This window comes from Eleutherodactylus coqui, chromosome 9 (genome assembly GCF_035609145.1).
Source record: "Eleutherodactylus coqui strain aEleCoq1 chromosome 9, aEleCoq1.hap1, whole genome shotgun sequence".
Lineage (NCBI taxonomy): Eukaryota > Metazoa > Chordata > Amphibia > Anura > Eleutherodactylidae > Eleutherodactylus > Eleutherodactylus coqui.
The window spans coordinates 130,131,815-130,153,297 of NC_089845.1; the positions used below are offsets into that span (position 1 = coordinate 130,131,815).

The following is a 21,483-nucleotide window of genomic DNA, read 5'->3' on the forward strand; positions in this document are numbered from 1 at the left end:
GTGGTAGAAAAAGAAAAAGAAAACTACTGTACCACCCCCTTCCTTCTACACTTACCCCTTTTTGGTAAGAAAGAAACGAGAAATGTACAGAAACAGACCCTGTGTTTGGTAGCTTGCTATCCGGAAAGACAATACCAGGTAGGATGGGGTTGTAGTTGTCAGTCTGCGACGCCACCGTTCCCCACAGCGGCATTCATACACGGCGGATAAATAAGACCGGACGAGCGTACAGTACCTCGGGTCCTCCGGACCGGTAGAGGCCCGGTGAAACTTTACGAGTGACTTTGAAAACACGGTACAACACACTTCAGCAGGCAGACTTTACAGCGCAGGTAGATTAGCATTCTTCGGAAAACTCCAGCTGAAAGTCCATGGCCACAGAACGGCAGTAGCTATCAGCCCGCTCTCGTGGACTGCAACGCGCGTGGCTGTCGGCTAAAGGTGTACCACTAGACGGTGATCCAGACTGCGGACGGCGGCATAGGAATGGTAAACCGACTTTAGGTTATTTTCAGGGGTTCGGCAGACTTCAGCACGGATCTTGCTGTAGGAAAGGTATAGTCCCAAGAGGAGGCAGTTACTTACCATGGCTCTCTTGGACTAGGACTCTTGGGGAAGAAAGATATTTGGTCTCCCTCACTCCCATGCGCGTCACATAGGCTTAGGCGGCCTTTCCTTCTCCTCCATCTTCGGCAAGGCAAGGGCTAATGGTGCCCTCGTGCGTCTCTGTGCTAGCGAACCCTCGGGTGGAAGATGGGTGCTTCTCAGCAGAGCAGACTTAGACTTCACTCCACTGAACTCTCTTGTGGAAGCCAATCACACATATGTATAGATTCATCCCCACCACGTCACATGGCACTGTAAGATGGATACATTCAGCAGCAGCAGAGCTCACAGGCAATGACTTTAAGGGAGTTAACCCTTCAGACGCTGCAGCTGTGCAACACGCACAGAGAAAATAGACATGACAGCTTTGCACAGTGCATCCACATAAGACAGAGATGTATGACAATTCTGGAGGGGACCAGGATGTCACTCTGGGACACTCCGGCGGCGGCGGCAGCAGCAGCAGCAAGGCTGTTGGAGGCAACGAGCGGTGAGCTGCAGGCCGAGCTAGAACGCAGCGGAAGAAGATAAAGGTGGTGGTGGTGGTGGGGGGAACCAGAAAGAAGCCAATGGCTGTCCACCCTCTTAGCATGCCCTGCCACAAGTGGCCCCTGGACACCTGGCCAGGCGTCGGGCTCTCTGGGTCTCTCTTTCTTTCTTTGGCACCCTGAATCTTTTCTCAGCCTTAGCATGGAATGCCTTGGCCCCACCTTTTGAAGGGCACCTGCTGCTGGGGAGTGTCACGTCTCTGCAACACGGGTCGGTACGAGAGCCGCCCCCGGCCCTTGCAGCCTCGGATCTGGGGAGCCGGCCCCCGGCTGGGCCAAAGGTGTGGGAACGGCAGCCCGAGGTAAGCTACCCGGGCGACTCGGGGCAGCTGGCTAGCGTCTACCGGCCATACCACCCTGGAAACGCCCGATCCCCTCCGCTCTCGGAAGCTAAGCAGGGTTGGGCTCGGACAGTACTTGGATGGGAGACCTCCTGGGAATACCGGGTGCTGTAGACTCCTGCCTCTCTTCTTCTTTTCCCCAGTCGAGCCAGCACGGAGCTGCTCCTAGCTTCCCAGAAAGAAGCAAGACCCTCGGTGGCCGCTAGGGGCCTAAAGCCGAAAGCCCCCCCTCGCACCCCCTGTCTCCGCCCGCAAAGGACAGAGTTAAAAGCGGCTTGCGCACAAAGGCCTCGGGCAAGGGTTGCCGACTGGCCGGTAATTCCTGGACGCTGCTGGTAAATCGGGTGCTCTTTTCCAAGGTCAGCGAGAAGGATTAGGGGGCTTTGGGAGTTCTTGGAGGCGACTGGATTTGGGAGGATGTTCCAGCTCCCGCTCAACAAGGCCGTGCGACCGTGAGTTGGTAGGAGCTTGTGACGGAGGGGTAAATCTGTCCCACTTGTAAGGTATATAGTTGAGCGAAGTGGCTAAAAAGAAATGTTGTCTGCCGCTGATTTTTGCATTGCTGGTGGAGGAAAAGAAAGACTTGAGATTGTGAAGGAGCCTTGGCTCTTGGAAGTGCGCCTCACCCGGTCGCGCGCAAGCAGCGGCAGCATGAGGCTGCAGAGAGTTGAGGGAGGGGAAGGCCAAGAGGAACGGGCCTGGTGTGGAGCCGTGCAAAGAACAGCAGCAGCGTCAGCAGCGTCGTCGGCACTGTGAAGCAGAAGAGCAGAAAGCGAGAGGCCTGTCTCTGCCTACGGCCACACCACCCTGAACACGCCCGATCTCGTCTGATCTCGGAAGCTAAGCAGGGTCGGGCCTGGTTAGTACTTGGATGGGAGACCGCCTGGGAATACCAGGTGCTGTAGGCTTTTGCTTTTCCTCACCGGCACCAGCAGGAGTCGCACTCCTCCCTTTAGGACCTTTAGCAGGAGTCGCACTCCTCCCTTTAGGACCTTTTCTTCCCTCACCCTTTTTCAAGGGCGCACTTACTTGCTTTTTGTCGTTTGCTTTCCGTCTGCTGCTCTTTAACCCCCTAATGCCAGGAAAGCACCGCACTGCATTATCATAGCCCTCACAGCTTTCTTTCTGCTTCCAATGCCCTACAGGGACATTGAAAGAAATCTGTGGTAGAAAAAGAAAAAGAAAACTACTGTACCACCCCCTTCCTTCTACACTTACCCCTTTTTGGTAAGAAAGAAACGAGAAATGTACAGAAACAGACCCTGTGTTTGGTAGCTTGCTATCCGGAAAGACAATACCAGGTAGGATGGGGTTGTAGTTGTCAGTCTGCGACGCCACCGTTCCCCACAGCGGCATTCATACACGGCGGATAAATAAGACCGGACGAGCGTACAGTACCTCGGGTCCTCCGGACCGGTAGAGGCCCGGTGAAACTTTACGAGTGACTTTGAAAACACGGTACAACACACTTCAGCAGGCAGACTTTACAGCGCAGGTAGATTAGCATTCTTCGGAAAACTCCAGCTGAAAGTCCATGGCCACAGAACGGCAGTAGCTATCAGCCCGCTCTCGTGGACTGCAACGCGCGTGGCTGTCGGCTAAAGGTGTACCACTAGACGGTGATCCAGACTGCGGACGGCGGCATAGGAATGGTAAACCGACTTTAGGTTATTTTCAGGGGTTCGGCAGACTTCAGCACGGATCTTGCTGTAGGAAAGGTATAGTCCCAAGAGGAGGCAGTTACTTACCATGGCTCTCTTGGACTAGGACTCTTGGGGAAGAAAGATATTTGGTCTCCCTCACTCCCATGCGCGTCACATAGGCTTAGGCGGCCTTTCCTTCTCCTCCATCTTCGGCAAGGCAAGGGCTAATGGTGCCCTCGTGCGTCTCTGTGCTAGCGAACCCTCGGGTGGAAGATGGGTGCTTCTCAGCAGAGCAGACTTAGACTTCACTCCACTGAACTCTCTTGTGGAAGCCAATCACACATATGTATAGATTCATCCCCACCACGTCACATGGCACTGTAAGATGGATACATTCAGCAGCAGCAGAGCTCACAGGCAATGACTTTAAGGGAGTTAACCCTTCAGACGCTGCAGCTGTGCAACACGCACAGAGAAAATAGACATGACAGCTTTGCACAGTGCATCCACATAAGACAGAGATGTATGACAATTCTGGAGGGGACCAGGATGTCACTCTGGGACACTCCGGCGGCGGCGGCAGCAGCAGCAGCAAGGCTGTTGGAGGCAACGAGCGGTGAGCTGCAGGCCGAGCTAGAACGCAGCGGAAGAAGATAAAGGTGGTGGTGGTGGTGGGGGGAACCAGAAAGAAGCCAATGGCTGTCCACCCTCTTAGCATGCCCTGCCACAAGTGGCCCCTGGACACCTGGCCAGGCGTCGGGCTCTCTGGGTCTCTCTTTCTTTCTTTGGCACCCTGAATCTTTTCTCAGCCTTAGCATGGAATGCCTTGGCCCCACCTTTTGAAGGGCACCTGCTGCTGGGGAGTGTCACGTCTCTGCAACACGGGTCGGTACGAGAGCCGCCCCCGGCCCTTGCAGCCTCGGATCTGGGGAGCCGGCCCCCGGCTGGGCCAAAGGTGTGGGAACGGCAGCCCGAGGTAAGCTACCCGGGCGACTCGGGGCAGCTGGCTAGCGTCTACCGGCCATACCACCCTGGAAACGCCCGATCCCCTCCGCTCTCGGAAGCTAAGCAGGGTTGGGCTCGGACAGTACTTGGATGGGAGACCTCCTGGGAATACCGGGTGCTGTAGACTCCTGCCTCTCTTCTTCTTTTCCCCAGTCGAGCCAGCACGGAGCTGCTCCTAGCTTCCCAGAAAGAAGCAAGACCCTCGGTGGCCGCTAGGGGCCTAAAGCCGAAAGCCCCCCCTCGCACCCCCTGTCTCCGCCCGCAAAGGACAGAGTTAAAAGCGGCTTGCGCACAAAGGCCCCGGGCAAGGGTTGCCGACTGGCCGGTAATTCCTGGACGCTGCTGGTAAATCGGGTGCTCTTTTCCAAGGTCAGCGAGAAGGATTAGGGGGCTTTGGGAGTTCTTGGAGGCGACTGGATTTGGGAGGATGTTCCAGCTCCCGCTCAACAAGGCCGTGCGACCGTGAGTTGGTAGGAGCTTGTGACGGAGGGGTAAATCTGTCCCACTTGTAAGGTATATAGTTGAGCGAAGTGGCTAAAAAGAAATGTTGTCTGCCGCTGATTTTTGCATTGCTGGTGGAGGAAAAGAAAGACTTGAGATTGTGAAGGAGCCTTGGCTCTTGGAAGTGCGCCTCACCCGGTCGCGCGCAAGCAGCGGCAGCATGAGGCTGCAGAGAGTTGAGGGAGGGGAAGGCCAAGAGGAACGGGCCTGGTGTGGAGCCGTGCAAAGAACAGCAGCAGCGTCAGCAGCGTCGTCGGCACTGTGAAGCAGAAGAGCAGAAAGCGAGAGGCCTGTCTCTGCCTACGGCCACACCACCCTGAACACGCCCGATCTCGTCTGATCTTGGAAGCTAAGCAGGGTCGGGCCTGGTTAGTACTTGGATGGGAGACCGCCTGGGAATACCAGGTGCTGTAGGCTTTTGCTTTTCCTCACCGGCACCAGCAGGAGTCGCACTCCTCCCTTTAGGACCTTTTCTTCCCTCACACTTTTTCAAGGGCGCACTTACTTGCTTTTTGTCGTTTGCTTTCCGTCTGCTGCTCTTTAACCCCCTAATGCCAGGAAAGCACCGCACTGCATTATCATAGCCCTCACAGCTTTCTTTCTGCTTCCAATGCCCTACAGGGACATTGAAAGAAATCTGTGGTAGAAAAAGAAAAAGAAAACTACTGTACCACCCCCTTCCTTCTACACTTACCCCTTTTTGGTAAGAAAGAAACGAGAAATGTACAGAAACAGACCCTGTATTTGGTAGCTTGCTATCCGGAAAGACAATACCAGGTAGGATGGGGTTGTAGTTGTCAGTCTGCGACGCCACCGTTCCCCACAGCGACATTCATACACGGCGGATAAATAAGACCGGACGAGCGTACAGTACCTCGGGTCCTCCGGACCGGTAGAGGCCCGGTGAAACTTTACGAGTGACTTTGAAAACACGGTACAACACACTTCAGCAGGCAGACTTTACAGCGCAGGTAGATTAGCATTCTTCGGAAAACTCCAGCTGAAAGTCCATGGCCACAGAACGGCAGTAGCTATCAGCCCGCTCTCGTGGACTGCAACGCGCGTGGCTGTCGGCTAAAGGTGTACCACTAGACGGTGATCCAGACTGCGGACGGCGGCATAGGAATGGTAAACCGACTTTAGGTTATTTTCAGGGGTTCGGCAGACTTCAGCACGGATCTTGCTGTAGGAAAGGTATAGTCCCAAGAGGAGGCAGTTACTTACCATGGCTCCCTTGGACTAGGACTCTTGGGGAAGAAAGATATTTGGTCTCCCTCACTCCCATGCGCGTCACATAGGCTTAGGCGGCCTTTCCTTCTCCTCCATCTTCGGCAAGGCAAGGGCTAATGGTGCCCTCGTGCGTCTCTGTGCTAGCGAACCCTCGGGTGGAAGATGGGTGCTTCTCAGCAGAGCAGACTTAGACTTCACTCCACTGAACTCTCTTGTGGAAGCCAATCACACATATGTATAGATTCATCCCCACCACGTCACATGGCACTGTAAGATGGATACATTCAGCAGCAGCAGAGCTCACAGGCAATGACTTTAAGGGAGTTAACCCTTCAGACGCTGCAGCTGTGCAACACGCACAGAGAAAATAGACATGACAGCTTTGCACAGTGCATCCACATAAGACAGAGATGTATGACAATTCTGGAGGGGACCAGGATGTCACTCTGGGACACTCCGGCGGTGGCGGCAGCAGCAGCAGCAAGGCTGTTGGAGGCAACGAGCGGTGAGCTGCAGGCCGAGCTAGAACGCAGCGGAAGAAGATAAAGGTGGTGGTGGTGGTGGGGGGGAACCAGAAAGAAGCCAATGGCTGTCCACCCTCTTAGCATGCCCTGCCACAAGTGGCCCCTGGACACCTGGCCAGGCGTCGGGCTCTCTGGGTCTCTCTTTCTTTCTTTGGCACCCTGAATCTTTTCTCAGCCTTAGCATGGAATGCCTTGGCCCCACCTTTTGAAGGGCACCTGCTGCTGGGGAGTGTCACGTCTCTGCAACACGGGTCGGTACGAGAGCCGCCCCCGGCCCTTGCAGCCTCGGATCTGGGGAGCCGGCCCCCGGCTGGGCCAAAGGTGTGGGAACGGCAGCCCGAGGTAAGCTACCCGGGCGACTCGGGGCAGCTGGCTAGCGTCTACCGGCCATACCACCCTGGAAACGCCTGATCCCCTCCGCTCTCGGAAGCTAAGCAGGGTTGGGCTCGGACAGTACTTGGATGGGAGACCTCCTGGGAATACCGGGTGCTGTAGACTCCTGCCTCTCTTCTTCTTTTCCCCAGTCGAGCCAGCACGGAGCTGCTCCTAGCTTCCCAGAAAGAAGCAAGACCCTCGGTGGCCGCTAGGGGCCTAAAGCCGAAAGCCCCCCCTCGCACCCCCTGTCTCCGCCCGCAAAGGACAGAGTTAAAAGCGGCTTGCGCACAAAGGCCCCGGGCAAGGGTTGCCGACTGGCCGGTAATTCCTGGACGCTGCTGGTAAATCGGGTGCTCTTTTCCAAGGTCAGCGAGAAGGATTAGGGGGCTTTGGGAGTTCTTGGAGGCGACTGGATTTGGGAGGATGTTCCAGCTCCCGCTCAACAAGGCCGTGCGACCGTGAGTTGGTAGGAGCTTGTGACGGAGGGGTAAATCTGTCCCACTTGTAAGGTATATAGTTGAGCGAAGTGGCTAAAAAGAAATGTTGTCTGCCGCTGATTTTTGCATTGCTGGTGGAGGAAAAGAAAGACTTGAGATTGTGAAGGAGCCTTGGCTCTTGGAAGTGCGCCTCACCCGGTCGTGCGCAAGCAGCGGCAGCATGAGGCTGCAGAGAGTTGAGGGAGGGGAAGGCCAAGAGGAACGGGCCTGGTGTGGAGCCGTGCAAAGAACAGCAGCAGCGTCAGCAGCGTCAGCAGCGTCGTCGGCACTGTGAAGCAGAAGAGCAGAAAGCGAGAGGCCTGTCTCTGCCTACGGCCACACCACCCTGAACACGCCCGATCTCGTCTGATCTCGGAAGCTAAGCAGGGTCGGGCCTGGTTAGTACTTGGATGGGAGACCGCCTGGGAATACCAGGTGCTGTAGGCTTTTGCTTTTCCTCACCGGCACCAGCAGGAGTCGCACTCCTCCCTTTAGGACCTTTTCTTCCCTCAGCCTTTTTCAAGGGCGCACTTACTTGCTTTTTGTCGTTTGCTTTCCGTCTGCTGCTCTTTAACCCCCTAATGCCAGGAAAGCACCGCACTGCATTATCATAGCCCTCACAGCTTTCTTTCTGCTTCCAATGCCCTACAGGGACATTGAAAGAAATCTGTGGTAGAAAAAGAAAAAGAAAACTACTGTACCACCCCCTTCCTTCTACACTTACCCCTTTTTGGTAAGAAAGAAACGAGAAATGTACAGAAACAGACCCTGTGTTTGGTAGCTTGCTATCCGGAAAGACAATACCAGGTAGGATGGGGTTGTAGTTGTCAGTCTGCGACGCCACCGTTCCCCACAGCGGCATTCATACACGGCGGATAAATAAGACCGGACGAGCGTACAGTACCTCGGGTCCTCCGGACCGGTAGAGGCCCGGTGAAACTTTACGAGTGACTTTGAAAACACGGTACAACACACTTCAGCAGGCAGACTTTACAGCGCAGGTAGATTAGCATTCTTCGGAAAACTCCAGCTGAAAGTCCATGGCCACAGAACGGCAGTAGCTATCAGCCCGCTCTCGTGGACTGCAACGCGCGTGGCTGTCGGCTAAAGGTGTACCACTAGACGGTGATCCAGACTGCGGACGGCGGCATAGGAATGGTAAACCGACTTTATGTTATTTTCAGGGGTTCGGCAGACTTCAGCACGGATCTTGCTGTAGGAAAGGTATAGTCCCAAGAGGAGGCAGTTACTTACCATGGCTCTCTTGGACTAGGACTCTTGGGGAAGAAAGATATTTGGTCTCCCTCACTCCCATGCGCGTCACATAGGCTTAGGCGGCCTTTCCTTCTCCTCCATCTTCGGCAAGGCAAGGGCTAATGGTGCCCTCGTGCGTCTCTGTGCTAGCGAACCCTCGGGTGGAAGATGGGTGCTTCTCAGCAGAGCAGACTTAGACTTCACTCCACTGAACTCTCTTGTGGAAGCCAATCACACATATGTATAGATTCATCCCCACCACGTCACATGGCACTGTAAGATGGATACATTCAGCAGCAGCAGAGCTCACAGGCAATGACTTTAAGGGAGTTAACCCTTCAGACGCTGCAGCTGTGCAACACGCACAGAGAAAATAGACATGACAGCTTTGCACAGTGCATCCACATAAGACAGAGATGTATGACAATTCTGGAGGGGACCAGGATGTCACTCTGGGACACTCCGGCGGCGGCGGCAGCAGCAGCAGCAAGGCTGTTGGAGGCAACGAGCGGTGAGCTGCAGGCCGAGCTAGAACGCAGCGGAAGAAGATAAAGGTGGTGGTGGTGGTGGGGGGAACCAGAAAGAAGCCAATGGCTGTCCACCCTCTTAGCATGCCCTGCCACAAGTGGCCCCTGGACACCTGGCCAGGCGTCGGGCTCTCTGGGTCTCTCTTTCTTTCTTTGGCACCCTGAATCTTTTCTCAGCCTTAGCATGGAATGCCTTGGCCCCACCTTTTGAAGGGCACCTGCTGCTGGGGAGTGTCACGTCTCTGCAACACGGGTCGGTACGAGAGCCGCCCCCGGCCCTTGCAGCCTCGGATCTGGGGAGCCGGCCCCCGGCTGGGCCAAAGGTGTGGGAACGGCAGCCCGAGGTAAGCTACCCGGGCGACTCGGGGCAGCTGGCTAGCGTCTACCGGCCATACCACCCTGGAAACGCCCGATCCCCTCCGCTCTCGGAAGCTAAGCAGGGTTGGGCTCGGACAGTACTTGGATGGGAGACCTCCTGGGAATACCGGGTGCTGTAGACTCCTGCCTCTCTTCTTCTTTTCCCCAGTCGAGCCAGCACGGAGCTGCTCCTAGCTTCCCAGAAAGAAGCAAGACCCTCGGTGGCCGCTAGGGGCCTAAAGCCGAAAGCCCCCCCTCGCACCCCCTGTCTCCGCCCGCAAAGGACAGAGTTAAAAGCGGCTTGCGCACAAAGGCCCCGGGCAAGGGTTGCCGACTGGCCGGTAATTCCTGGACGCTGCTGGTAAATCGGGTGCTCTTTTCCAAGGTCAGCGAGAAGGATTAGGGGGCTTTGGGAGTTCTTGGAGGCGACTGGATTTGGGAGGATGTTCCAGCTCCCGCTCAACAAGGCCGTGCGACCGTGAGTTGGTAGGAGCTTGTGACGGAGGGGTAAATCTGTCCCACTTGTAAGGTATATAGTTGAGCGAAGTGGCTAAAAAGAAATGTTGTCTGCCGCTGATTTTTGCATTGCTGGTGGAGGAAAAGAAAGACTTGAGATTGTGAAGGAGCCTTGGCTCTTGGAAGTGCGCCTCACCTGGTCGCGCGCAAGCAGCGGCAGCATGAGGCTGCAGAGAGTTGAGGGAGGGGAAGGCCAAGAGGAACGGGCCTGGTGTGGAGCCGTGCAAAGAACAGCAGCAGCGTCAGCAGCGTCAGCAGCGTCGTCGGCACTGTGAAGCAGAAGAGCAGAAAGCGAGAGGCCTGTCTCTGCCTACGGCCACACCACCCTGAACACGCCCGATCTCGTCTGATCTCGGAAGCTAAGCAGGGTCGGGCCTGGTTAGTACTTGGATGGGAGACCGCCTGGGAATACCAGGTGCTGTAGGCTTTTGCTTTTCCTCACCGGCACCAGCAGGAGTCGCACTCCTCCCTTTAGGACCTTTTCTTCCCTCAGCCTTTTTCAAGGGCGCACATACTTGCTTTTTGTCGTTTGCTTTCCGTCTGCTGCTCTTTAACCCCCTAATGCCAGGAAAGCACCGCACTGCATTATCATAGCCCTCACAGCTTTCTTTCTGCTTCCAATGCCCTACAGGGACATTGAAAGAAATCTGTGGTAGAAAAAGAAAAAGAAAACTACTGTACCACCCCCTTCCTTCTACACTTACCCCTTTTTGGTAAGAAAGAAACGAGAAATGTACAGAAACAGACCCTGTGTTTGGTAGCTTGCTATCCGGAAAGACAATACCAGGTAGGATGGGGTTGTAGTTGTCAGTCTGCGACGCCACCGTTCCCCACAGCGGCATTCATACACGGCGGATAAATAAGACCGGACGAGCGTACAGTACCTCGGGTCCTCCGGACCGGTAGAGGCCCGGTGAAACTTTACGAGTGACTTTGAAAACACGGTACAACACACTTCAGCAGGCAGACTTTACAGCGCAGGTAGATTAGCATTCTTCGGAAAACTCCAGCTGAAAGTCCATGGCCACAGAACGGCAGTAGCTATCAGCCCGCTCTCGTGGACTGCAACGCGCGTGGCTGTCGGCTAAAGGTGTACCACTAGACGGTGATCCAGACTGCGGACGGCGGCATAGGAATGGTAAACCGACTTTAGGTTATTTTCAGGGGTTCGGCAGACTTCAGCACGGATCTTGCTGTAGGAAAGGTATAGTCCCAAGAGGAGGCAGTTACTTACCATGGCTCCCTTGGACTAGGACTCTTGGGGAAGAAAGATATTTGGTCTCCCTCACTCCCATGCGCGTCACATAGGCTTAGGCGGCCTTTCCTTCTCCTCCATCTTCGGCAAGGCAAGGGCTAATGGTGCCCTCGTGCGTCTCTGTGCTAGCGAACCCTCGGGTGGAAGATGGGTGCTTCTCAGCAGAGCAGACTTAGACTTCACTCCACTGAACTCTCTTGTGGAAGCCAATCACACATATGTATAGATTCATCCCCACCACGTCACATGGCACTGTAAGATGGATACATTCAGCAGCAGCAGAGCTCACAGGCAATGACTTTAAGGGAGTTAACCCTTCAGACGCTGCAGCTGTGCAACACGCACAGAGAAAATAGACATGACAGCTTTGCACAGTGCATCCACATAAGACAGAGATGTATGACAATTCTGGAGGGGACCAGGATGTCACTCTGGGACACTCCGGCGGTGGCGGCAGCAGCAGCAGCAAGGCTGTTGGAGGCAACGAGCGGTGAGCTGCAGGCCGAGCTAGAACGCAGCGGAAGAAGATAAAGGTGGTGGTGGTGGTGGGGGGGAACCAGAAAGAAGCCAATGGCTGTCCACCCTCTTAGCATGCCCTGCCACAAGTGGCCCCTGGACACCTGGCCAGGCGTCGGGCTCTCTGGGTCTCTCTTTCTTTCTTTGGCACCCTGAATCTTTTCTCAGCCTTAGCATGGAATGCCTTGGCCCCACCTTTTGAAGGGCACCTGCTGCTGGGGAGTGTCACGTCTCTGCAACACGGGTCGGTACGAGAGCCGCCCCCGGCCCTTGCAGCCTCGGATCTGGGGAGCCGGCCCCCGGCTGGGCCAAAGGTGTGGGAACGGCAGCCCGAGGTAAGCTACCCGGGCGACTCGGGGCAGCTGGCTAGCGTCTACCGGCCATACCACCCTGGAAACGCCTGATCCCCTCCGCTCTCGGAAGCTAAGCAGGGTTGGGCTCGGACAGTACTTGGATGGGAGACCTCCTGGGAATACCGGGTGCTGTAGACTCCTGCCTCTCTTCTTCTTTTCCCCAGTCGAGCCAGCACGGAGCTGCTCCTAGCTTCCCAGAAAGAAGCAAGACCCTCGGTGGCCGCTAGGGGCCTAAAGCCGAAAGCCCCCCCTCGCACCCCCTGTCTCCGCCCGCAAAGGACAGAGTTAAAAGCGGCTTGCGCACAAAGGCCCCGGGCAAGGGTTGCCGACTGGCCGGTAATTCCTGGACGCTGCTGGTAAATCGGGTGCTCTTTTCCAAGGTCAGCGAGAAGGATTAGGGGGCTTTGGGAGTTCTTGGAGGCGACTGGATTTGGGAGGATGTTCCAGCTCCCGCTCAACAAGGCCGTGCGACCGTGAGTTGGTAGGAGCTTGTGACGGAGGGGTAAATCTGTCCCACTTGTAAGGTATATAGTTGAGCGAAGTGGCTAAAAAGAAATGTTGTCTGCCGCTGATTTTTGCATTGCTGGTGGAGGAAAAGAAAGACTTGAGATTGTGAAGGAGCCTTGGCTCTTGGAAGTGCGCCTCACCCGGTCGTGCGCAAGCAGCGGCAGCATGAGGCTGCAGAGAGTTGAGGGAGGGGAAGGCCAAGAGGAACGGGCCTGGTGTGGAGCCGTGCAAAGAACAGCAGCAGCGTCAGCAGCGTCAGCAGCGTCGTCGGCACTGTGAAGCAGAAGAGCAGAAAGCGAGAGGCCTGTCTCTGCCTACGGCCACACCACCCTGAACACGCCCGATCTCGTCTGATCTCGGAAGCTAAGCAGGGTCGGGCCTGGTTAGTACTTGGATGGGAGACCGCCTGGGAATACCAGGTGCTGTAGGCTTTTGCTTTTCCTCACCGGCACCAGCAGGAGTCGCACTCCTCCCTTTAGGACCTTTTCTTCCCTCAGCCTTTTTCAAGGGCGCACTTACTTGCTTTTTGTCGTTTGCTTTCCGTCTGCTGCTCTTTAACCCCCTAATGCCAGGAAAGCACCGCACTGCATTATCATAGCCCTCACAGCTTTCTTTCTGCTTCCAATGCCCTACAGGGACATTGAAAGAAATCTGTGGTAGAAAAAGAAAAAGAAAACTACTGTACCACCCCCTTCCTTCTACACTTACCCCTTTTTGGTAAGAAAGAAACGAGAAATGTACAGAAACAGACCCTGTGTTTGGTAGCTTGCTATCCGGAAAGACAATACCAGGTAGGATGGGGTTGTAGTTGTCAGTCTGCGACGCCACCGTTCCCCACAGCGGCATTCATACACGGCGGATAAATAAGACCGGACGAGCGTACAGTACCTCGGGTCCTCCGGACCGGTAGAGGCCCGGTGAAACTTTACGAGTGACTTTGAAAACACGGTACAACACACTTCAGCAGGCAGACTTTACAGCGCAGGTAGATTAGCATTCTTCGGAAAACTCCAGCTGAAAGTCCATGGCCACAGAACGGCAGTAGCTATCAGCCCGCTCTCGTGGACTGCAACGCGCGTGGCTGTCGGCTAAAGGTGTACCACTAGACGGTGATCCAGACTGCGGACGGCGGCATAGGAATGGTAAACCGACTTTATGTTATTTTCAGGGGTTCGGCAGACTTCAGCACGGATCTTGCTGTAGGAAAGGTATAGTCCCAAGAGGAGGCAGTTACTTACCATGGCTCTCTTGGACTAGGACTCTTGGGGAAGAAAGATATTTGGTCTCCCTCACTCCCATGCGCGTCACATAGGCTTAGGCGGCCTTTCCTTCTCCTCCATCTTCGGCAAGGCAAGGGCTAATGGTGCCCTCGTGCGTCTCTGTGCTAGCGAACCCTCGGGTGGAAGATGGGTGCTTCTCAGCAGAGCAGACTTAGACTTCACTCCACTGAACTCTCTTGTGGAAGCCAATCACACATATGTATAGATTCATCCCCACCACGTCACATGGCACTGTAAGATGGATACATTCAGCAGCAGCAGAGCTCACAGGCAATGACTTTAAGGGAGTTAACCCTTCAGACGCTGCAGCTGTGCAACACGCACAGAGAAAATAGACATGACAGCTTTGCACAGTGCATCCACATAAGACAGAGATGTATGACAATTCTGGAGGGGACCAGGATGTCACTCTGGGACACTCCGGCGGCGGCGGCAGCAGCAGCAGCAAGGCTGTTGGAGGCAACGAGCGGTGAGCTGCAGGCCGAGCTAGAACGCAGCGGAAGAAGATAAAGGTGGTGGTGGTGGTGGGGGGAACCAGAAAGAAGCCAATGGCTGTCCACCCTCTTAGCATGCCCTGCCACAAGTGGCCCCTGGACACCTGGCCAGGCGTCGGGCTCTCTGGGTCTCTCTTTCTTTCTTTGGCACCCTGAATCTTTTCTCAGCCTTAGCATGGAATGCCTTGGCCCCACCTTTTGAAGGGCACCTGCTGCTGGGGAGTGTCACGTCTCTGCAACACGGGTCGGTACGAGAGCCGCCCCCGGCCCTTGCAGCCTCGGATCTGGGGAGCCGGCCCCCGGCTGGGCCAAAGGTGTGGGAACGGCAGCCCGAGGTAAGCTACCCGGGCGACTCGGGGCAGCTGGCTAGCGTCTACCGGCCATACCACCCTGGAAACGCCCGATCCCCTCCGCTCTCGGAAGCTAAGCAGGGTTGGGCTCGGACAGTACTTGGATGGGAGACCTCCTGGGAATACCGGGTGCTGTAGACTCCTGCCTCTCTTCTTCTTTTCCCCAGTCGAGCCAGCACGGAGCTGCTCCTAGCTTCCCAGAAAGAAGCAAGACCCTCGGTGGCCGCTAGGGGCCTAAAGCCGAAAGCCCCCCCTCGCACCCCCTGTCTCCGCCCGCAAAGGACAGAGTTAAAAGCGGCTTGCGCACAAAGGCCCCGGGCAAGGGTTGCCGACTGGCCGGTAATTCCTGGACGCTGCTGGTAAATCGGGTGCTCTTTTCCAAGGTCAGCGAGAAGGATTAGGGGGCTTTGGGAGTTCTTGGAGGCGACTGGATTTGGGAGGATGTTCCAGCTCCCGCTCAACAAGGCCGTGCGACCGTGAGTTGGTAGGAGCTTGTGACGGAGGGGTAAATCTGTCCCACTTGTAAGGTATATAGTTGAGCGAAGTGGCTAAAAAGAAATGTTGTCTGCCGCTGATTTTTGCATTGCTGGTGGAGGAAAAGAAAGACTTGAGATTGTGAAGGAGCCTTGGCTCTTGGAAGTGCGCCTCACCTGGTCGCGCGCAAGCAGCGGCAGCATGAGGCTGCAGAGAGTTGAGGGAGGGGAAGGCCAAGAGGAACGGGCCTGGTGTGGAGCCGTGCAAAGAACAGCAGCAGCGTCAGCAGCGTCAGCAGCGTCGTCGGCACTGTGAAGCAGAAGAGCAGAAAGCGAGAGGCCTGTCTCTGCCTACGGCCACACCACCCTGAACACGCCCGATCTCGTCTGATCTCGGAAGCTAAGCAGGGTCGGGCCTGGTTAGTACTTGGATGGGAGACCGCCTGGGAATACCAGGTGCTGTAGGCTTTTGCTTTTCCTCACCGGCACCAGCAGGAGTCGCACTCCTCCCTTTAGGACCTTTTCTTCCCTCAGCCTTTTTCAAGGGCGCACATACTTGCTTTTTGTCGTTTGCTTTCCGTCTGCTGCTCTTTAACCCCCTAATGCCAGGAAAGCACCGCACTGCATTATCATAGCCCTCACAGCTTTCTTTCTGCTTCCAATGCCCTACAGGGACATTGAAAGAAATCTGTGGTAGAAAAAGAAAAAGAAAACTACTGTACCACCCCCTTCCTTCTACACTTACCCCTTTTTGGTAAGAAAGAAACGAGAAATGTACAGAAACAGACCCTGTGTTTGGTAGCTTGCTATCCGGAAAGACAATACCAGGTAGGATGGGGTTGTAGTTGTCAGTCTGCGACGCCACCGTTCCCCACAGCGGCATTCATACACGGCGGATAAATAAGACCGGACGAGCGTACAGTACCTCGGGTCCTCCGGACCGGTAGAGGCCCGGTGAAACTTTACGAGTGACTTTGAAAACACGGTACAACACACTTCAGCAGGCAGACTTTACAGCGCAGGTAGATTAGCATTCTTCGGAAAACTCCAGCTGAAAGTCCATGGCCACAGAACGGCAGTAGCTATCAGCCCGCTCTCGTGGACTGCAACGCGCGTGGCTGTCGGCTAAAGGTGTACCACTAGACGGTGATCCAGACTGCGGACGGCGGCATAGGAATGGTAAACCGACTTTAGGTTATTTTCAGGGGTTCGGCAGACTTCAGCACGGATCTTGCTGTAGGAAAGGTATAGTCCCAAGAGGAGGCAGTTACTTACCATGGCTCCCTTGGACTAGGACTCTTGGGGAAGAAAGATATTTGGTCTCCCTCACTCCCATGCGCGTCACATAGGCTTAGGCGGCCTTTCCTTCTCCTCCATCTTCGGCAAGGCAAGGGCTAATGGTGCCCTCGTGCGTCTCTGTGCTAGCGAACCCTCGGGTGGAAGATGGGTGCTTCTCAGCAGAGCAGACTTAGACTTCACTCCACTGAACTCTCTTGTGGAAGCCAATCACACATATGTATAGATTCATCCCCACCACGTCACATGGCACTGTAAGATGGATACATTCAGCAGCAGCAGAGCTCACAGGCAATGACTTTAAGGGAGTTAACCCTTCAGACGCTGCAGCTGTGCAACACGCACAGAGAAAATAGACATGACAGCTTTGCACAGTGCATCCACATAAGACAGAGATGTATGACAATTCTGGAGGGGACCAGGATGTCACTCTGGGACACTCCGGCGGTGGCGGCAGCAGCAGCAGCAAGGCTGTTGGAGGCAACGAGCGGTGAGCTGCAGGCCGAGCTAGAACGCAGCGGAAGAAGATAAAGGTGGTGGTGGTGGTGGGGGGGAACCAGAAAGAAGCCAATGGCTGTCCACCCTCTTAGCATGCCCTGCCACAAGTGGCCCCTGGACACCTGGCCAGGCGTCGGGCTCTCTGGGTCTCTCTTTCTTTCTTTGGCACCCTGAATCTTTTCTCAGCCTTAGCATGGAATGCCTTGGCCCCACCTTTTGAAGGGCACCTGCTGCTGGGGAGTGTCACGTCTCTGCAACACGGGTCGGTACGAGAGCCGCCCCCGGCCCTTGCAGCCTCGGATCTGGGGAGCCGGCCCCCGGCTGGGCCAAAGGTGTGGGAACGGCAGCCCGAGGTAAGCTACCCGGGCGACTCGGGGCAGCTGGCTAGCGTCTACCGGCCATACCACCCTGGAAACGCCCGATCCCCTCCGCTCTCGGAAGCTAAGCAGGGTTGGGCTCGGACAGTACTTGGATGGGAGACCTCCTGGGAATACCGGGTGCTGTAGACTCCTGCCTCTCTTCTTCTTTTCCCCAGTCGAGCCAGCACGGAGCTGCTCCTAGCTTCCCAGAAAGAAGCAAGACCCTCGGTGGCCGCTAGGGGCCTAAAGCCGAAAGCCCCCCCTCGCACCCCCTGTCTCCGCCCGCAAAGGACAGAGTTAAAAGCGGCTTGCGCACAAAGGCCCCGGGCAAGGGTTGCCGACTGGCCGGTAATTCCTGGACGCTGCTGGTAAATCGGGTGCTCTTTTCCAAGGTCAGCGAGAAGGATTAGGGGGCTTTGGGAGTTCTTGGAGGCGACTGGATTTGGGAGGATGTTCCAGCTCCCGCTCAACAAGGCCGTGCGACCGTGAGTTGGTAGGAGCTTGTGACGGAGGGGTAAATCTGTCCCACTTGTAAGGTATATAGTTGAGCGAAGTGGCTAAAAAGAAATGTTGTCTGCCGCTGATTTTTGCATTGCTGGTGGAGGAAAAGAAAGACTTGAGATTGTGAAGGAGCCTTGGCTCTTGGAAGTGCGCCTCACCCGGTCGTGCGCAAGCAGCGGCAGCATGAGGCTGCAGAGAGTTGAGGGAGGGGAAGGCCAAGAGGAACGGGCCTGGTGTGGAGCCGTGCAAAGAACAGCAGCAGCGTCGTCGGCACTGTGAAGCAGAAGAGCAGAAAGCGAGAGGCCTGTCTCTGCCTACGGCCACACCACCCTGAACACGCCCGATCTCGTCTGATCTCGGAAGCTAAGCAGGGTCGGGCCTGGTTAGTACTTGGATGGGAGACCGCCTGGGAATACCAGGTGCTGTAGGCTTTTGCTTTTCCTCACCGGCACCAGCAGGAGTCGCACTCCTCCCTTTAGGACCTTTTCTTCCCTCACCCTTTTTCAAGGGCGCACTTACTTGCTTTTTGTCGTTTGCTTTCCGTCTGCTGCTCTTTAACCCCCTAATGCCAGGAAAGCACCGCACTGCATTATCATAGCCCTCACAGCTTTCTTTCTGCTTCCAATGCCCTACAGGGACATTGAAAGAAATCTGTGGTAGAAAAAGAAAAAGAAAACTACTGTACCACCCCCTTCCTTCTACACTTACCCCTTTTTGGTAAGAAAGAAACGAGAAATGTACAGAAACAGACCCTGTGTTTGGTAGCTTGCTATCCGGAAAGACAATACCAGGTAGGATGGGGTTGTAGTTGTCAGTCTGCGACGCCACCGTTCCCCACAGCGGCATTCATACACGGCGGATAAATAAGACCGGACGAGCGTACAGTACCTCGGGTCCTCCGGACCGGTAGAGGCCCGGTGAAACTTTACGAGTGACTTTGAAAACACGGTACAACACACTTCAGCAGGCAGACTTTACAGCGCAGGTAGATTAGCATTCTTCGGAAAACTCCAGCTGAAAGTCCATGGCCACAGAACGGCAGTAGCTATCAGCCCGCTCTCGTGGACTGCAACGCGCGTGGCTGTCGGCTAAAGGTGTACCACTAGACGGTGATCCAGACTGCGGACGGCGGCATAGGAATGGTAAACCGACTTTATGTTATTTTCAGGGGTTCGGCAGACTTCAGCACGGATCTTGCTGTAGGAAAGGTATAGTCCCAAGAGGAGGCAGTTACTTACCATGGCTCTCTTGGACTAGGACTCTTGGGGAAGAAAGATATTTGGTCTCCCTCACTCCCATGCGCGTCACATAGGCTTAGGCGGCCTTTCCTTCTCCTCCATCTTCGGCAAGGCAAGGGCTAATGGTGCCCTCGTGCGTCTCTGTGCTAGCGAACCCTCGGGTGGAAGATGGGTGCTTCTCAGCAGAGCAGACTTAGACTTCACTCCACTGAACTCTCTTGTGGAAGCCAATCACACATATGTATAGATTCATCCCCACCACGTCACATGGCACTGTAAGATGGATACATTCAGCAGCAGCAGAGCTCACAGGCAATGACTTTAAGGGAGTTAACCCTTCAGACGCTGCAGCTGTGCAACACGCACAGAGAAAATAGACATGACAGCTTTGCACAGTGCATCCACATAAGACAGAGATGTATGACAATTCTGGAGGGGACCAGGATGTCACTCTGGGACACTCCGGCGGCGGCGGCAGCAGCAGCAGCAAGGCTGTTGGAGGCAACGAGCGGTGAGCTGCAGGCCGAGCTAGAACGCAGCGGAAGAAGATAAAGGTGGTGGTGGTGGTGGGGGGAACCAGAAAGAAGCCAATGGCTGTCCACCCTCTTAGCATGCCCTGCCACAAGTCGCCCCTGGACACCTGGCCAGGCGTCGGGCTCTCTGGGTCTCTCTTTCTTTCTTTGGCACCCTGAATCTTTTCTCAGCCTTAGCATGGAATGCCTTGGCCCCACCTTTTGAAGGGCACCTGCTGCTGGGGAGTGTCACGTCTCTGCAACACGGGTCGGTACGAGAGCCGCCCCCGGCCCTTGCAGCCTCGGATCTGGGGAGCCGGCCCCCGGCTGGGCCAAAGGTGTGGGAACGGCAGCCCGAGGTAAGCTACCCGGGCGACTCGGGGCAGCTGGCTAGCGTCTACCGGCCATACCACCCTGGAAACGCCCGATCCCCTCCGCTCTCGGAAGCTAAGCAGGGTTGGGCTCGGACAGTACTTGGATGGGAGACCTCCTGGGAATACCGGGTGCTGTAGACTCCTGCCTCTCTTCTTCTTTTCCCCAGTCGAGCCAGCACGGAGCTGCTCCTAGCTTCCCAGAAAGAAGCAAGACCCTCGGTGGCCGCTAGGGGCCTAAAGCCGAAAGCCCCCCCTCGCACCCCCTGTCTCCGCCCGCAAAGGACAGAGTTAAAAGCGGCTTGCGCACAAAGGCCCCGGGCAAGGGTTGCCGACTGGCCGGTAATTCCTGGACGCTGCTGGTAAATCGGGTGCTCTTTTCCAAGGTCAGCGAGAAGGATTAGGGGGCTTTGGGAGTTCTTGGAGGCGACTGGATTTGGGAGGATGTTCCAGCTCCCGCTCAACAAGGCCGTGCGACCGTGAGTTGGTAGGAGCTTGTGACGGAGGGGTAAATCTGTCCCACTTGTAAGGTATATAGTTGAGCGAAGTGGCTAAAAAGAAATGTTGTCTGCCGCTGATTTTTGCATTGCTGGTGGAGGAAAAGAAAGACTTGAGATTGTGAAGGAGCCTTGGCTCTTGGAAGTGCGCCTCACCCGGTCGCGCGCAAGCAGCGGCAGCATGAGGCTGCAGAGAGTTGAGGGAGGGGAAGGCCAAGAGGAACGGGCCTGGTGTGGAGCCGTGCAAAGAACAGCAGCAGCGTCAGCAGCGTCAGCAGCGTCGTCGGCACTGTGAAGCAGAAGAGCAGAAAGCGAGAGGCCTGTCTCTGCCTACGGCCACACCACCCTGAACACGCCCGATCTCGTCTGATCTCGGAAGCTAAGCAGGGTCGGGCCTGGTTAGTACTTGGATGGGAGACCGCCTGGGAATACCAGGTGCTGTAGGCTTTTGCTTTTCCTCACCGGCACCAGCAGGAGTCGCACTCCTCCCTTTAGGACCTTTTCTTCCCTCAGCCTTTTTCAAGGGCGCACTTACTTGCTTTTTGTCGTTTGCTTTCCGTCTGCTGCTCTTTAACCCCCTAATGCCAGGAAAGCACCGCACTGCATTATCATAGCCCTCACAGCTTTCTTTCTGCTTCCAATGCCCTACAGGGACATTGAAAGAAATCTGTGGTAGAAAAAGAAAAAGAAAACTACTGTACCACCCCCTTCCTTCTACACTTACCCCTTTTTGGTAAGAAAGAAACGAGAAATGTACAGAAACAGACCCTGTGTTTGGTAGCTTGCTATCCGGAAAGACAATACCAGGTAGGATGGGGTTGTAGTTGTCAGTCTGCGACGCCACCGTTCCCCACAGCGGCATTCATACACGGCGGATAAATAAGACCGGACGAGCGTACAGTACCTCGGGTCCTCCGGACCGGTAGAGGCCCGGTGAAACTTTACGAGTGACTTTGAAAACACGGTACAACACACTTCAGCAGGCAGACTTTACAGCGCAGGTAGATTAGCATTCTTCGGAAAACTCCAGCTGAAAGTCCATGGCCACAGAACGGCAGTAGCTATCAGCCCGCTCTCGTG

At 55.5% G+C, this 21,483-nt stretch overlaps 16 non-coding genes across 16 annotated transcripts; all 16 read left to right on the top strand.

Moving 5' to 3' along the window:
• Window positions 1-1,492: 1,492 nt before the first annotated feature.
• Window positions 1,493-1,612, top strand: LOC136579318 (5S ribosomal RNA). The gene has a single exon (XR_010786800.1). It is a non-coding gene; the product is annotated as a 5S ribosomal RNA (ribosomal RNA).
• A 672-nt stretch (window positions 1,613-2,284) lies between these two features.
• On the top strand, window positions 2,285-2,403 carry LOC136579237 (5S ribosomal RNA). The gene has a single exon (XR_010786722.1). It is a non-coding gene; the product is annotated as a 5S ribosomal RNA (ribosomal RNA).
• A 1,747-nt stretch (window positions 2,404-4,150) lies between these two features.
• LOC136579319 (5S ribosomal RNA) lies at window positions 4,151-4,270 on the top strand. The gene has a single exon (XR_010786801.1). It is a non-coding gene; the product is annotated as a 5S ribosomal RNA (ribosomal RNA).
• Window positions 4,271-4,942: 672 nt separating this feature from the next.
• LOC136579259 (5S ribosomal RNA) lies at window positions 4,943-5,061 on the top strand. Its single transcript, XR_010786743.1, has one exon. It is a non-coding gene; the product is annotated as a 5S ribosomal RNA (ribosomal RNA).
• Window positions 5,062-6,776: 1,715 nt separating this feature from the next.
• Window positions 6,777-6,896, top strand: LOC136579360 (5S ribosomal RNA). The gene has a single exon (XR_010786841.1). It is a non-coding gene; the product is annotated as a 5S ribosomal RNA (ribosomal RNA).
• Window positions 6,897-7,577: 681 nt separating this feature from the next.
• On the top strand, window positions 7,578-7,696 carry LOC136579238 (5S ribosomal RNA). The gene has a single exon (XR_010786723.1). It is a non-coding gene; the product is annotated as a 5S ribosomal RNA (ribosomal RNA).
• A 1,714-nt stretch (window positions 7,697-9,410) lies between these two features.
• LOC136579321 (5S ribosomal RNA) lies at window positions 9,411-9,530 on the top strand. The gene has a single exon (XR_010786803.1). It is a non-coding gene; the product is annotated as a 5S ribosomal RNA (ribosomal RNA).
• Window positions 9,531-10,211: 681 nt separating this feature from the next.
• LOC136579239 (5S ribosomal RNA) lies at window positions 10,212-10,330 on the top strand. The gene has a single exon (XR_010786724.1). It is a non-coding gene; the product is annotated as a 5S ribosomal RNA (ribosomal RNA).
• A 1,715-nt stretch (window positions 10,331-12,045) lies between these two features.
• On the top strand, window positions 12,046-12,165 carry LOC136579361 (5S ribosomal RNA). Its single transcript, XR_010786842.1, has one exon. It is a non-coding gene; the product is annotated as a 5S ribosomal RNA (ribosomal RNA).
• A 681-nt stretch (window positions 12,166-12,846) lies between these two features.
• Window positions 12,847-12,965, top strand: LOC136579241 (5S ribosomal RNA). Its single transcript, XR_010786726.1, has one exon. It is a non-coding gene; the product is annotated as a 5S ribosomal RNA (ribosomal RNA).
• Window positions 12,966-14,679: 1,714 nt separating this feature from the next.
• On the top strand, window positions 14,680-14,799 carry LOC136579322 (5S ribosomal RNA). The gene has a single exon (XR_010786804.1). It is a non-coding gene; the product is annotated as a 5S ribosomal RNA (ribosomal RNA).
• Window positions 14,800-15,480: 681 nt separating this feature from the next.
• Window positions 15,481-15,599, top strand: LOC136579242 (5S ribosomal RNA). The gene has a single exon (XR_010786727.1). It is a non-coding gene; the product is annotated as a 5S ribosomal RNA (ribosomal RNA).
• A 1,715-nt stretch (window positions 15,600-17,314) lies between these two features.
• Window positions 17,315-17,434, top strand: LOC136579323 (5S ribosomal RNA). Its single transcript, XR_010786805.1, has one exon. It is a non-coding gene; the product is annotated as a 5S ribosomal RNA (ribosomal RNA).
• Window positions 17,435-18,097: 663 nt separating this feature from the next.
• On the top strand, window positions 18,098-18,216 carry LOC136579243 (5S ribosomal RNA). The gene has a single exon (XR_010786728.1). It is a non-coding gene; the product is annotated as a 5S ribosomal RNA (ribosomal RNA).
• A 1,714-nt stretch (window positions 18,217-19,930) lies between these two features.
• Window positions 19,931-20,050, top strand: LOC136579324 (5S ribosomal RNA). The gene has a single exon (XR_010786806.1). It is a non-coding gene; the product is annotated as a 5S ribosomal RNA (ribosomal RNA).
• Window positions 20,051-20,731: 681 nt separating this feature from the next.
• On the top strand, window positions 20,732-20,850 carry LOC136579244 (5S ribosomal RNA). Its single transcript, XR_010786729.1, has one exon. It is a non-coding gene; the product is annotated as a 5S ribosomal RNA (ribosomal RNA).
• The last annotated feature ends 633 nt before the right edge of the window (window positions 20,851-21,483 follow it).